Source organism: Corapipo altera, unplaced genomic scaffold (assembly GCF_003945725.1).
Source record: "Corapipo altera isolate COAL_440 unplaced genomic scaffold, ASM394572v1 22, whole genome shotgun sequence".
NCBI classification, from domain to species: domain Eukaryota; kingdom Metazoa; phylum Chordata; class Aves; order Passeriformes; family Pipridae; genus Corapipo; species Corapipo altera.
Genome location: NW_020884886.1, coordinates 7,413,692 through 7,430,372, shown reverse-complemented (window position 1 = coordinate 7,430,372; position 16,681 = coordinate 7,413,692).

Sequence of the window (16,681 nt, the reverse complement as noted above, 5' to 3'; positions counted from 1 at the left end):
TGCAATTAAATGCTAACTTAAGAGAGATTTGGATCCAAAGAACAACAATTAATGGAATTAATTTGGCAAAGAGAGTAGTTCCAGAGATTTGCCTTTTACTAATGAGGCAGCATTGATGCAAGTGAAGTTTTCTGAAAAACTCTCTGATGGTATTTTAAGACCACATCTACTCACAGAAATAGCATTTATTGGTATTATGTAAGCAAAATTACATAAGTGCATTGACACTGATCAGCCCTCTTGATTTTCCATGAGAGATGAGTTCAAAATACCTTTGAAAATCTCCTGCTGTGGCTGGAAACTTTATGTCCACTGCGCTGCTTAAGTAATGCAAGACAGATCTGTAGCTGCACTATCTTAGGCTGTGATCCTGTCAGATTTCATAAGGTGAGCAATACCAGGCATTGAAGAGGAGACTTCTTCAAAGCAAAACCAGACAGTACAGGAGGTGGTGCTGGCGACTCAGTAGCTGACGTGCTTCCCTCTGAGCCAGAGCCAAGCTGAAGATTCCATGTCCCAACGTGGTGCTACAGGTGCTGTTCAGAATCCTGTCTTTCAGATTCCGTGTGAATCAACATCTGTGGCTAGTCCTCCTCCTTCAAGGTACAGCTTTAAAAAATCCAGGGCTGTCAGGAGAGGAAAGGAACTAGTTTTTAACAAGAACAAAGGCGGACACATGCTTTTCCAGATTAGAGAACTGATTTCCCAGATGCGTCTTCCTGATGCATATATCTGATGGGACTCTGTGCAAGTCTGAAAGCACAGGGATTTTGCACAAAATGTAAAATGTGGGTTTCCTTAAATAAAATAATCTGTTGGTACCAGTAGCCACTCTCTAGTGGAATCACCATATTTCCATTCAAGTTATTTAGAGGTTTTTTCACAAAAAACAGTGCAGTTTATGCTGTCGATTGGGTCCTACATATTCACATTACTTGTAATGCTTCTCTAGTACACTTGCCCATTCTTGGGGCAATGCTTTTTTCTACTTTTTTTGTTGAGAATATAATCTGGTTTGTTAGGAACAAATTGTTTAAAAAATGTACACCCTGAAAAGGCTTGTGAGCCAGGTAATTTTTGTCACAAAAAATTCGTCACACAGCTTCACAGAGTCCAGTTCCAATGGCTCTTTGTGGTGGGTCTGGCTCAGCTGGAATTTATTTCCCTGTAGTAGCTCTGCATTGGTAGCTAGAGGAGTGTTGATAACACACCCACGTTTTGGCTACTACTGAGCACAGCACTGTAACATTCCTTCTTCAGTCGAGGGCGAGATCCTGGGAGGGGACACAAGTAGGCCAGCTGACCCACACTGACCAAGGGGATATTCCATACCATATGGCATCAACCCAGATATAAAAGCTGAGGCAAGGAGCAGGACTGCAGGCACTCATTGTCTCTGATGGCTGCCTGCTGACAACGTTGTGCGTGCTGGAGCCCTGCTTCTCAGAGAAGTGGCCGACCATCGCTGCTGATGGGAAGGAGAGATTAACCTCTGGTTTCTGCTTTGTGCGTGCGCAGCTGCTTTAGCTTTCTTTTTTTTGCATAAACATAAACTGCCTTATTGCAACCCATGATTTGTGTTGTTTTCTTTTCCCACCTTACTGTCTCCCCTGTCCGGCTGGGAAGGGGAGGGATAGAGTGGCTGGGTGGGCACCTGGCAATTCAGCCAAGGTGAACCTATCACACTCTTGCAGAACTGATGTTGCAGACAACAGTTTGGAAGCATACTAAACCCTGGTGGCATGCATAAAAGATCATTGCTATAAGGTGTTCATTACTTAGATGCCCTCAACCCTTTTCTACTAACCAAAATAAGAAACTGATCCTCATTTGTTCTTCATGTTCACTCAGGTGAACATCTACAGTAAACAATGCCGCAGATGGCAGCCTAGATGGGAAAACATTTCTTTTACAAAGTCCACCAAGCCCTCCAGAAGCCCAAAGACTAGAATAAATCTCAAGCAGTCAGCAAATACAAAGCCTTGCAGACATGTAGTCAGAAAGAGAAAAGATTAGTCAAGAAAGGTCCAATATTCTTAGATACAGCATATGTGCCACCTTTCAAATCTGAGGTTACTTTTGATGTGGTTGAAAAAATTTGTCATTAGGAATTCACTAACATAGCCATATATAGCCATATCCATTCATGGACAATGCATTCATCTATTAAAAGCATATGTAAATATCACAAATGTTTTCCTAAGTGATCTACTATTGTTTTAGCTAAGGGTAGTTAGCCCTTCAAAGAAATGAGGAGTTTGACTTTCAGAACATTTGTGATAAAGTCTTTCCTTTTCAGTTTCCTATAGTGTGCTTTTCCTGAACCACAAACAAGCAGCATGAAGGAAATAGTGGTGATAGATGCACTAAAATTTACTCTGGAATTGTCGGCCTTCTTTTTTTCTGAACGTCCTTTCTTTGCATATGGGTCCCAACTGTGTATTGAGCAGAAAATTATTCCTATCAGCCTTCTAAATTATTTCTTATAACAGTTTGTTTTCTTTCCTCTATCCTCCAAAAAGCCTAACAACCCATGCACTTTCATCACATGGTGATTACAATTGGTGTAAAAGACTGGAAATGCAGTATGAGTAACTGATCGTGTTCTGTGTTAAACTAATCCTCTATTGAAAACTAGAAGAAAAATGCTATCTCAAGTCATAAAAATAATCAGAATCTTAAGAGATTAATTGATGGCACTTTAGACCTTCCCTGCATTTAGCTAATTCACTCCTGGTTCTTATTTTGTGTAAGGTAGACTCTTTTATTCAACAATTTTTAGTCTGACACAATGATATTTCTGGTTTCCATGGACTTGCATTTTATTGAAAACACAAGGAAACAAATGCTGCCTGAATGATAAAAGGATGGAAACAATGCCAATGAAGTATTCAATCTGAAAGCACGTTTTATAAATTTCCCTTCTGAATATCAAGATTGGGAACAGGGATGAATGTTTTATCTTTTGAATTGCTCTTTAAGCACTGTTGCTTCTGGACTACACAGGCTCATGTCAGTGTTTGGGGCATTTATGGGGTTTTGCTCTTCTTGCAGTAGTATTTTTACAGTCATTCCTAAATTTTGCTTTGTCCTCTCCTCTGTAACAGTTGGTGGGACATTGGATTTGTTTGTTTGTTTTGATTAAAAAAAAATTTTCTATTCACCCCACATAAATCCACTAATCTCCATAACTCAGGGCTTAAGTCTCACTTACATTAAGAAAATAAATACAACCTTGACAAATTCAGGTGCACAGACATTTCCAGAGAAAGCCAAACATAATGTGAATGAAAGAAAGATTAGGCCTTCCATTTTCAATTAAAAACAATTAATTTTTAAGCTTCATAGGAAAGGTGCCAGTTGGCTATGATTTTTATCTATCTGATCATTTTACTAATGTATTAGAAGAGCAAAATAGAAATTTATTTCCAAAAACCTCTCCATTCAACAAATATTTTATATCACTGGTTGACTACTCAGCATGCCTGCCTTTTGTTAACATCATTGACAAAGGAATAGACACAAGTCTGGGGTACCCAACTGTGTATTATCTACACTACAAATCACCCGTCTTCACTCGTTAGCTCCTGCATTGAAACACACAAGGGAGCTCAGGTGTTCCTATCACCAAGGCATGAATTCTTAAAACTGTTTTTTCTTAAACTGACTGGTGAACTATCATGGATGAATGGGAAAGCCAAAATAAGAACTGGTGTATTTGAAACAAAAGTTGACACTTACAAAAACAGAGATTGAAAGCCTAGCTGCAGTGCTGTTGTTCTGTATCTGGAGTCACAGCAAAGGCAGAATGTGAGCTGACATCTTCATTCCATTTATGCTTAAGGGCAGAGGGCAACCCCTTCTCTTTTTTAATCCCATCATCTTGCAGAAGCTCTGCAGGACTTAGGATGTATCTCTATCTACAAATGTATTTATTTTTTAACTATGGTGTGTTAAAAATCCATCCTGTAATTCCAATAAGGGTACTGATATCACTGTTCCCTCTTAAGAGTTCAATAACAGTTGAACAAAATACTATAAATTTTCTGTTTAACTGATAACAATGTCGTGTATCTTTTCTGTCTAGTGTAGACAGTAAGCAAATAACAAAATAAGGCTCATGATCGTCTTACAAGCATTGATTTCATGTGTGACTTATTCAAACGAAAAGATTAGATTTTACTGAATTACTCAAATGGCTTGTTAGGTAATTGTCATTCTCACAAAATCCATATCCTCTCATTTCTCAAATAATTGTAAATGGTCAATAATAATAGAGCTCCTAACACTCCCCATAGTAGTCAATCAATTATTGAATTAGATACAGCTGAACAACATACACCATAACTGCATTTGATACTATCCTATTTGTCACTTTGTAATCTTTATAATATTTGGAAGTTTTTCTATCAAAATCAATGACAAAATAAGCAAGTCCAGTATATTTAAAAAACAACATAGTTAATCTGCCAAAAAATAGTGAATGTCATCTCACATTGTATAACTTATTACTTGAAGATCACTTATTTGACAATGTGTTGTATACTACACAGGTGTAATGCAATTCTGTTGCTGTGTGAAATTCAAGTGACTTTTCCCTGCACTGCAATGGAAACTGAGAGGAAGCTTATGGCATTGCACAGGCAAACTGATTTTTTTTTGGGAACTGCTTTACTCCACTTGTGCAGTGCAGCTCTTAGAAACACAGTTATAGGCTCTTTTCCTCCATGAAGGCCATACAAGGAAAGTCACACCACTTTGTGGAAAATCATATTAGCTTAAATCATTCTTCATTTGAGCATATAGGTTTTACTGGATGTCATCTACAAGGAAACATTAAACCACCAAAAAATATTTTTAAGCTTAAACATGCATGTGGTTGTGTTGAAGCCTTCCAGATCACTCACATGCTTAAACTTCAGTAACTGCCTAACAGTTTCATTAGTGGGAAGCCACAAGAATCCATTTCTTTTATTATTTCTGATAGTCTTCCACACAGGCACAAAAGAAAACAAAACAAACAAAACAAAACAAGAGTGACAAAAGAAAAACCCAAACAACAAAGAAACGAAAAACAGGAAGTCATCATGATCATCTAACCACAAAAATCTGGGAAGATAATTTCAGAGCGGTTTGGTTGTTTGGGGTTTTTTTTATTCACAGTTTGATACTGACTTGTTTCTGCCTTTCTACCTTTAAGAGTTTAGCTAAGGTTTCTGTTCCTTTGTTTGCTTATTTTCAAAAAATTCTTTAAACTGTTTATCCAATTGTTGTGAGCTTACATTTCACACAAACACACACTGAGATCCCTGTTTGGAAGTTACAAATCCCCTGTGTTGTATGTGGATTGGAATCACATACTATAACTGCACAGGACAGAGAGACAGTGGTTACTTGACATGCAGTTCTTCAATACTTTCTCTGTGCTTTTCAATATGTATCTATAGGCCTTATTTATTGGACAGTATTCAAATTCCCCTTGTGGACCCAACCACTCATTTTCCCAGGGGCTCTTCAGTTAGGGTCTCAGTACTCTAGAATCTGAATACTTTCCAAACCTTAATTAATGTATTGTTGCAGAGCCCAGTGAGAAAAGAGGATTATAATATCCAATTAACAAATGGGGAAATGAGAAAACGTAGGTAAAAACATCCATTACACAAAATGCCTATTCTAGTACACCTACATCTGTTTTTCTCACAGTACTGAAGCTTAGACAGCACTACGTATTCTTAAGGCATAAGCTTCCTGGATTTAGGTATAGCCAGGAGTACAAGACTAAATGTTTTCAAAACAAATGTGAAGTGTTCTAGAAAATGAAAATTAATATGTGAGAATTCTGGTTTAATTGGCTCACTTGCCATTGCAAAAATTCAAAGGTAATTAGAGTTCATTTTTTCACAGCAGCATATTCATTTTCTTTAACTGTGAAGATTTGCTTTCCATTCCACTGGATTTCTCTTTCCGACGTGGCAAATCTACCCACTTCTGTAGTAAATCAGGCAGACATTATACAGACAACAGTTCCTCTCTTACTAAGCTGCAGAGAATCTTTATCCAGTGAGGCAGGAGCAAAATATTAATTAAATCAATTGATGATGAGACAAAGTGTTTGATATATGTATATATACACTGTGATGGCACAGATTTTAATTTCAAATCCATCAAAAGGTGTCTCATAAGCTCTAAAGATTGATTTCCAGTATAGTCAATTCTAATCAGTTGTCTTGCCACAAGTTTTCACCAGAGATACGCAATTGAATGACATTATCAAGCACTTAGGCAATATAGGTCAAGTGTAGAGGTTGTAACTTATTACAATCTAATTTCTTGATTTCACTGCTGTTTGACCTTGCACAGGTGTCAGTGTCTACACAGATAGCAAGGCAGGTGGGGCAAAGAAGGAGGCAGTAGGGTTATGTCTGTTAATTGCCTAGGTACATTAGGAACAGAAATCACTGTCAGTAAATATGTAGGAGTTCTATGAACTAATTTGCCTGGATGGCTTTTGTGTGTTGTTTTTGCTGCAGAGGAACATTTTCTCTTTGTTTGGGAGCTGTGAAGAGGACAAAAGGAGTGCTCTCTCACCAAGGAGAATAGGCTCATTGATGAAGGAAAGAAACAATTTGATAACCCAAGACAAAATTCAGCCCAAATGCAAATCTCGTGGCTCCAGCTGTATTATATTAGATGCACCATTAATATTAAAATTCTTAGTTTAGCAAAATGAAAGATATTCTAATCTCGTATACCTGGAAAATGGCCACCAAAGAAAATATTACTACACATGCCAGCTAACTGTCATCACTCAGACAGCCACTGGCACCAGAACTCCAAAAACCTGAGTTTTTCTTGGGGTTTCTTTTTCTTCCATTTGTTTCTAATGTTGTCAACTATTTTTGTATATAAACTACAACTGAAATAGAACAAAATGGAGAAATGAGTAGAATATTTTATTTCTTACTTTCATACTGGGAATCTTACCACAAATCCTGATATTTTTCTCAGGTTGAAGCAGAAAATAAAAATCAACTTTTATGGCCATTACCAGAATAAATTCCAAACTTCATTCATTTGAATAATGAAAATTATTTGCATATTAACCAAAAGCAGATTATGTTGTTTTTCTCTGAAGTATTGTATCACTGTTTCATAAATAACATAATTCTCATTATACTGACAGGGTGGGAAGAATTTGTATATTTATACTCTATGTGGTACAAGTACCAATATTGTAAATGTGTACAGTTCAGCAATCTGTGTCTATTGACCTTGTCATTCTGATTCCACTGAGAAAGTGGGAACTGTATTTTCACATCTTTTATTTACTCACAGGCTGAAATTAGTTCTATGGCCTATGGGCTCCCTGAAGCTACTTCTGTGATTCACTGAATTGCTTCTGCTGTGTTATTGCACATTAGAAATGAAATAACTACCAACAGCAGTTGCTTTCTGACCGATACTGCAGGCCAGATATTAAATACATTAAAAAATGTTACAAGAGGTGTCTTCAGAACAAGATGATTATTACAATGTTTAACTAGCCATTGTGGATGAGAGCAAACTACACTTGAGCTGTATTCAATTCTGAGCCCAGAAGAAGGTTCTAACTTAGGTTAAAAACTGTTTTTATTAACTCTGTCAACATTATTTGCCTGTATTTTACTGGAACATTAAACAACTTTAGCCTAAGCAACTTTGAGCCATACTTGAATAAAATAATTTACAGCTGCTCTTTAGAATACATTTTAAAATCAAAGTGATCAAAAATGTAGCAAATTAGAGTATAATAATCCTGTGGGATCCAAGATTGTTTCTAAACTCTCAGAGAAGATACACATGCAATTAGCACTACACATACATGTCTCTGCGCATAACTGCAGAAAAGTATCCTAAATAAAATCTCTCAATAGTGGTAAGTCAGAAAAATACTTAAATGTTTCCTTAAAGACAAGTAAGCCTGCATAAAAAGGCTTTTCTAGATCAAGAACTCCATTGGTACCTGCAAAAATTTCGCAAATAAATCTGTACTAGGGAAGGGTGTTTTGACTTCTTCATTAACATGAACTTGCCAGTGTCACAGCATTGTCCATTTCCATGAAAGTACAGTGTATTTATTTTTTTATTTTTTTTAATCAACTTATAGTAGATATTAATTTAAACTTTGTATGTTGCCTCTTTTAAGCATGCCCACAGTAATAATAATAAAAGTTATTTGGTTAAAGTAATGTTTAGCACTCTGGAGCTTCTTATATCTTATGTGCACACACAGATAGATAAAATACCACAAGATGCATCCATTATTTTTAATGGTCATCACTTGCAGTGATTGCAGCCCATTCTGAACACCTTGAAGTGAAATGCTAGCAAAATATTTTAAGTCATTTCAGATTGAGAAAGATAATACAACTTTCTGAATCAGTGTGGCCATTTTCCAAATAAATTCTCATTTCTGTAACTCATGACCCTGAGCCACACAGCCCCTTAAGTCTCAAATTATTCTATGACAAATTTGACATACTGGGTTTTATAGGCCTAACACTATTTGAAACACAAAAGAAATAAAAACAGTGATCATTTTTAGAAACACTTAACACTGTCACAGCTGTTTAGGTCTTGACCTGCTTGCAAAAAGCTTTATTTTTCAAATTTAATGCAACAATCACGGAAAATATCAATAGACAGTAATATTAGTAAAGGTATTATGCTAGCATATAATACATTTATGTCACATTGGCTTCTCAGAGATAGTAAATCCACCAACACCAGCAAAATGAAACAAATATTATTATATGATCAGTTTACAGATCTTAAAAGTTGAAAACAGCAAACCTTGGAAGAAAAGTTTTACCATTAAGAATTTTTGACCATTGAAAGTTAGTTATGCCACTCTATGAACACAATAATCACGTTAGTGAGATGCTACCACATGATTAGATATCAAAACCAAAAGTTTTAGAATAACTACAAAAGGTAGACTTTTTTCCCCAAAGTTTAAAATTGTCTTCCATAGTGACTTTAGCTGTACATGAAAGAAGGGGAAAATTTATGCTTCCAACACATAATAAAAATTCAGTATTCTAAAGAAAAATTACTTGGGGTATTTTTGGCAAAATTACAAACACATTCTATATTATTGAATCAAAGCTTTTATCATATGATTCATTAAAAGTGTGAATTAACAAATGCTATATTTGGAAAAAAATAATTTACTAAAGTTTATATATTCCTAAGATTCCAACAGCAATAAACATCATCTGTATTAAAAAAATGCTTTGTGTAAATGAAAATATCTAAGGTGTCAATCTTCACAAGAATTCATCAGATCTTATTTTCAATTCTTTAAATAAAATACTAATATAGAACAGTCATATTATTTTATGGTTGATTACTTATGACTTCCGTATATCAAAAAACAACACTCTGGAGAAATGTTTGTTAATGCAGTGACCCAGCTCCTCTAGCATACCTGGCCATTGTACAGCTCAGAATTATCTACAGAGCTCCTTTCTTGTGCTCCAGCTCTCTGACTTTCATCTATGAACACCTGAAAGCCACATAAAATTTGAAGGATCAACTCATTTCCCTCAAGATCTTCTACACAGATCTTAAACAGTTATGGGCCTTTTCTCCCCTTATTTGGCTTACTTTGGAAAGGGTTCACACTTTAGCTCCTTTAATTTGATGTCCCAGAAAGAGCAAGTCAACTTCAAGCCTACATTCAACAATCTCCAGGCAAGGCTGTAAGAAAATATGCTCACAGAATTCTTGGTCAGGACACTGCAATAACTTGTGTATTGTTTACAGTGTTATCATAGAACCTGAATATCATACCAAAATGAATATCAAAAGAAGGCATCATTAGGCCTTGTAACACTATAAATTACATATAAATTAGCCATTTTCCAAAGAGAGTTTCCTCATTATTTCACTGAGTGATGAAACTATATATAAAAAGACCAGCTTTCAGAGCAGCTTGTGCTATTTCTCTGAGTTATTCCACTAAAATGCAACATGAATAATTGCCTTTGTCCTAGTTCATGGTAATAGCAAGGTTTGCATACTGATTTTCTGCATATATCTTGGTACAGTGCCTGCACCCCCCCAGACAACGGCACAGAGAACACTGGACAATTAAATCATCACAGAAACAGTGAAACTAAATGGACATTTCAATACCAAAAAGCAGTGGTTTTTCATCTCCAAGAGGTGGGAGAGTGTCCAGATATGCCAGATTTGGTCTGTGGGAAGTTTCCAAAAGTCTTATTGGAAATCTCTCTAGAGTTAGTAATGACTGTTGGAGAATGTTCATCTGTGGGTGGATGAGGTGGCTGTGATGGTACTGAGAAACAGTTTGAACATCAGTGGAAAAACACCTCTATCTAGATAAATAAGATTTCATTTACATAATGAATAGGAAATGATGTAGAAAATTTGAAGATATTCATATTATGGCAGTGGCAAAGTCCTCTCTATTTCACATTATCAGAGTTTGCATGAAAAAGACCTGATAGATTACCGACCAAAAAACTTTAGGTCAAAGTCCTGAATTGTTTAAAATGTTTTCACCAGGGTAGAAATTAAATCAGCATAAGAAAGGGAAAGTCAGCCACATATACTATCTGTATGGGTCCTGGCAAAATAAATAAATAATTCTGGGGGAGAAAAAAATGCAAATAAAAATCAGTTCTATCTTTGTCAAAACTGGGAAATAGATTTCTCAGGCACATAATTACTCAACAGAAAACACAGAGTTTGCTCCTTGAGGTCCTATTTATACTGGAATACATTGAGGTTTGCCATATTACATTAGAACATTTAGCTTCTCTAAACAAAACTTTGTTAACTTGCTTATGTTAGTACTAATCTTTCCCATAAATGACCTACAGGACAAGGAAACAGAGTACAAAGACATAGGTCTCCAAACGATTTAAATCATATGCTTATTTTACTTCATTGGACTAAAATGGCACCCTAAGATGAAGAATATTCATTTGGCATATAAATACTCGGAAGTATATTTCCTATAAAATTAAATCTAGCTATCAGTATGATTTTGGCAATTATTATAAAATTAGATTGCATCTCTAAATCAACAGTTCTGGCATCATACCTCAGATCTTAATTTTATGCCTCCAGAGAATTGGAGAAAATGCATAAATAACACCGTGTAGTTCCAGCAGCAGGAAAGTAAAACTTGAATTCAAACACACTAGTATTTAAGTTAAGGGCTTTATATATATATACCAGAAGTATATTTGTAATAAAGTTCACCATCACACAAAAGAACGTGTTCCTCACCTTTTTGTCATTAGAACAAGTCAATAAAATGAATAGTAACAAATCACCAAAACAACATGATATTCACCTATGAGTTAAAGAAAGTCAAATATGAAATTGCCAGATGATTAATGCTACTGAAAGCCATCTCAGGGCTGAGAGAATCAATGGTTACAAAAGTAAGTAATTTCTACTGACAAGTGTCAGATAGTTTAGAAGAAAATATGCCTGAGTAAATCAGAAAAAAAAAAAAAGGAAGGAAATGAAATGTAAAAAAATGGTGGACCTATGGAGAGATATGATATAACGAGAAGAGTTAACTCAGCTTTTGTAGTGTATTATTGTGCCTCACAAACCTACTGGAGCTCTTTGAAAAATCGAAGAGCATAGTAGCATGGGAGATGTGGCTGACAAAAAGGTTTTAAAAAAGTTCCTCACCAAGGGATCTAGTAGACACTATGGTACTTGGAATAATAGGAAAAATATGGAATTCCATAAGATTCTTGATCCGTTAGGGGATAAGACATAAAGAATAACAACTTAAAAAAAAAATTCTTGCATGAAGGGAGTTTTCTAGAAAATACCGACAAGAATGTGGATATCTCTTGTGTTCAGAGTTTATATGCAAGATCTGAGGTTACTGACGAAAAGATGACAAATTTTGCTGACAATGTTAAATTATTTAGGGTTATCAAAACAAAAACCAGCTGCAACACTCTACAGAAGGTTATCATAATAAGGAGTGTTTGGAAAATATCTGAGAAATATCAACATCCATTAATACAAATCAACTTTTACTATGATGAGTCTAAATTAGCCATGTTCACTCAAAACAGAGTTTTGTGAGTCTTTAACACATCTATGTAAGCTTCAGTTCAATACTCACAAGATATCATGAAAGCAACTGAATGATAAACATAGTTGGAAAAGAAATACAAAATAAGTCTTGTTGAATATTGAATGCAGTTCTACTTCCTCACATCTGAAAAGAGACTCTGGAGAACTAAAGAAGGTACAGAAAAGTGTTCCTAGGAGGATAAAAAGCTGTTATTTGAAGTGGAGAGATGAAAAAGTCTAGGTGGAAAAGAAATGCCCATGAGATTAATATGATGAATACTTATAAAATATTGACTTGAATAGAAAAAGTATACAGAGAACTGTTCCCTCATTCCCACCATGAAGGAACTTAGGAGACTTAATTATCAAGTGGCAGGCTTAAAGCAAACAAAAGGAAACACTTTTCACAAAGCACATAATTAAACTGTAGAACTCATAGTTACAGGATGTTGGAGATGTCAAAAGCTTAGGTGGGTTAAGAAGCAATTAGAAAAAATTTATAGGAGAAAAAATTCTTCCAAGGCTATTATATAACACACACACACTCACACACACACATAAAAAAAGGTTTCCCACTCACAAAGTCCTTGAGTTACGGTTTGACAGAAGTCAGAAGCCATAGCAAGAAAATTTTACTTTTTGCTTGGCCTGCTCTATTATTCCCTACCAAAGCTTTATCTATGGGCCACTACCAGAATACTGGTCTACTTAAATCTTTGTGTGTGTTCCTTTATTTTATACTCATCACTTTTTTTCACAAAGGGTTTACCTTTGATCTTTGACATAATAACTTGATAAGAAATAAACTTACTAAAATAAGAGCAAGGATTACTCTGCAAATATATTTCTGCTAGAGAATCTTGGGAAAGCCATCTTTTGCTCAAACTAATATCTCTTGCAATTCGCAAGGAACACCATTATCATTTCTGGCATTCTTAAGACATCTTTCCTTAACAATCATTCATCACTCATTCTGTAATCTGCATTTTTCTGCAATCTGTTTCTAGGTGCATCTCCAGACACTGGCTCCTTGTTTCATAACAAAGTAATTTTGATTAGTCCTGGAACTTCAGCTGGTAAGCTCGAGTTTAAACAAATAAAGCTACTCTGAGGGATCTGCCCTCAACTCCTGAAGAACTTTCATGAATTCTGTATTCACGTACTTTCTGAGCTGACAGTTGAAAATAATCAGAACCTTATTAGGCATTTTTCTCTTGAGCACAGTGAATTATCGTTTTGGCATTAAAAAAAATAAAGCTATAAAGCACTATGTTGGGCCTTTAAGAAAGAAGTCAATGTCACTTGGTATTGTCAGGCTTCCACAGATTTCCCGAGAGAGGTTGCAGTTAATGAAATTCACAGTAATTTGCACACATTTCACAAAAAAACCCACTTTTGGTATGAATTTCTAAACATTTTACCAGTACCTGCTTAGCAGCAAAAATTATGAAAGAGTATGATTTCTAAAGTTTTTCTCAGATGCCAGACCAAAGCTATCTCATATAGCATTACATAGCATGAGCCAATATTCAGTTGATGCAGGAATAATCCAGATTTTGGAAATACACCATTCGCACTTAGAGACAATGTAACTCAGTCGTTAGCCTGACAATGCATGTTAGAATTCATCCATTTATATTCTGTCTAATTAATACAGGTATTGATACCCAGATGCTTTGAGGCTCTTTCTTCCCAGAAGGATGTTACAACATACCTTGTCTGAGTAACATCTAGAGCCCTTAAATTAATACCAGCCTGACGACATGAGACATCTGAAGGAAGCTGCTATCCCAAGCAGCACTGAGTCACTGACTAGAAATAAAATTCAGATTGCTTACCTTGTTTATCCTCAAGCAAATGATTTGAGGAAATAGAGTTTATACTATTGCACCGTGACTCTGCTGGCTTTGCTCGGTTAGCAACATACACAGAGAACACATTGCAGGTCTACTCTGTTGCCTGTGCTGATCTGAAAACTATTTTTGATGCTATTTTAAGTTGCTATAAGTTGCTAATATTTTCTGCTGTACAGGGATATAAATTTATTTACACTCTTGAACTCCTTTTCTAACCATTCTCAAAATCAAACATTTTCTGTATCAATTCTTGCTTTTCTGGGCTTTGGGCATTGTGAACCAGAGAAGCATGTGAGTGTTCTCCTGATTTCAAGACTCTGCTACTAAGTGGAAGGAATAAGAACAAATAATCCAGAGCCCATACCCCTTTAAATCAACTGGCAACAAAATTCATAGAATCATAGATTCATAGAATGGTTTACATTAGAAGGAATCTTAATGACCATCTAGTTCTAACCCCCCTGTCACAGGCAGGTAACCTTCCACTAGACCACTAGAAAGACTGGATGGCCCATACCTGGAAGTGTTCAAGGCCAGGCTGGATGGAGCTTTGAGCAACCTTGTCTAGTAGAAGATGTCCCTGCCCATGGCAGGGGACTTAGAACTAGATGATCTTTAAGTTCCCTTCCAACTCTAACCATTCTGTGGTTCTTCATGACTATATGAACCTGCATTATGATTACTCCATTAGGCAACAATTTAGGAAGTCTTACTGAACACTGAATATCTTTGTGGAAACAATTTAATGATTTCAGACATTACCTTACCTAACTTGCATCTTCTTCCACAATCCTTTCAGATATATAAATGAAACATAATGTATTATAAAGCAGAGGGAAAGAACTCCGCAATTTTAAGTACCAAGGACTTTTTGCCATCAGCTTTACTTCCTATATATTGCTATGCCTCCTCAGAAAAAGCCTACATCTAAAGTGAGTAGAAAGAATGTTGTCTGTAATTTTGAATATTTTGCTATCATGAAAAATTTGTGATTTTTTTGGTCCATTAACTGTTTGTTTTCCTTCTTTTTCTGCTTTTGTATGCCGTGCAATTTTTAGTCTGAAAACTGCAATGAAGTCATCCAGAACCTGAACTATATAAAAGTGAGTTAAGTTTGAGATATCCAGCAAGATTAAGATAGCCAGGCTAGCAAGGAGATGAAAAGTTCATGAGTGGTGCACAAAAACACAGGCATAAAATAGCAGTGTTCTTAGCAGAATGCTTACACAGAGCTCGTTTGTCGGCTGCAGACAGATGTTCATCTAGCAAAGAACAGTGACAATTAAAGTTATGAGCAACCCTAAGAGCTTCCTCCTGTCTGTTCCCAAGAGCCTGCCACTGCTGCAGCTTCTTGGCATAACGGATCATATGAGGACCCCAAAAGGAGTCTCAGTAGTATTAATCAGCTGACCAAAGCAGTCTGAAAAGGGAACTGACTTTGCCTGAAGTGGATAAGGCAAAGCTCTCAGACTGCTTTGTCTGGCAGAGCTGTGGGAATGGCAACTTCCAGCTGGCAGATTATAGTTTGGAGAGCTGAGCACAGTAACATCCTCATTCAATACTGCTACATCTAGAAGAGATCTCGTGACTCTGTGTAGATTAGACAGTCAAAAATATTTAGAGGCTTACTTTTTTTTCATGAAAATGTCTCAGTGAAGCAGGGGGGGAAGAAGGAGTTTGGATGTATGCCTTTTTGTCCTTTCATGATATGTAAAGAAAGCTTGAAGATTTTTTCTCTTCTCTTTTCTTTTAAAATGAGAAAATTCAGTCTTTGCCTGTAGACTAGAAGGAATAGTAAAACAATCATTTCACAGAATTCAGAAATGTGTCCAGAGAACAGAAGCATTATTCATGTAAAATCTAGTATTTTAATATTTTTGATAATTGTACAAAAATTAGGTGGGATTTTTCCATATTATCAACAAATGTATGTAAGATTGCAAAAAGTAATAAAAAAAGATACACCTGTTTTCATGAATTCTCTGTAAATCACACAGACTTCATCCCTTGTGTTTATCCCAGATCTCCTTCATTATCCAGTCTCTTCAGCAAATGCCAAAACATTCTGAGGAATTTGCTTAACATCATTTGGCCAGCGCCTGTTATCACATTATAAAACTAAAGTATCTCAGGAAAACACAGTTTCTTTTACAGTAGTACGAGTCATATTAGTCCTTAAGTTATTTTACACTTAACCTTCAAGCCACCATGCTCTAGGATATAAACCAATCATCGCTGACAGAGATTAACAAGAAATTTCCTCTACGGGCAGAGTATTTCATAAGTGCTCACTGCAGGGTTTCTTGCACTTTCCTCTAAAGCATCTGGTAACGGCCATTGTCAGATGGAATAATAGCGTAAGCAAGCTGTTCGGCTGATCTGGAATGGCTTCTCTTATACGCTAAAGATTTCGTCCCTGATCTGCCTATATATTTTCCCTGAATTTTGAAAGAGACGATACAGATAGCTCCACAATTATTACCGGTTAACTACCAAAATCTTTTTCTTATCCTTGCATACTTTGGTAGAAATGTAGCAACCATCACTGCAGAGAATCATAATTCATGTTAGCTATCATGTGCAAACTCCAGGTATTCCTCTGGACTAGCTTTTGGAAATAGTGTTTTAAATAATGAAATTTAATTTAAGATTCATCTTCCAAATGTTCCTGGAATTTTTACTGTTCCCAGAAAGAAGACATTACGTAA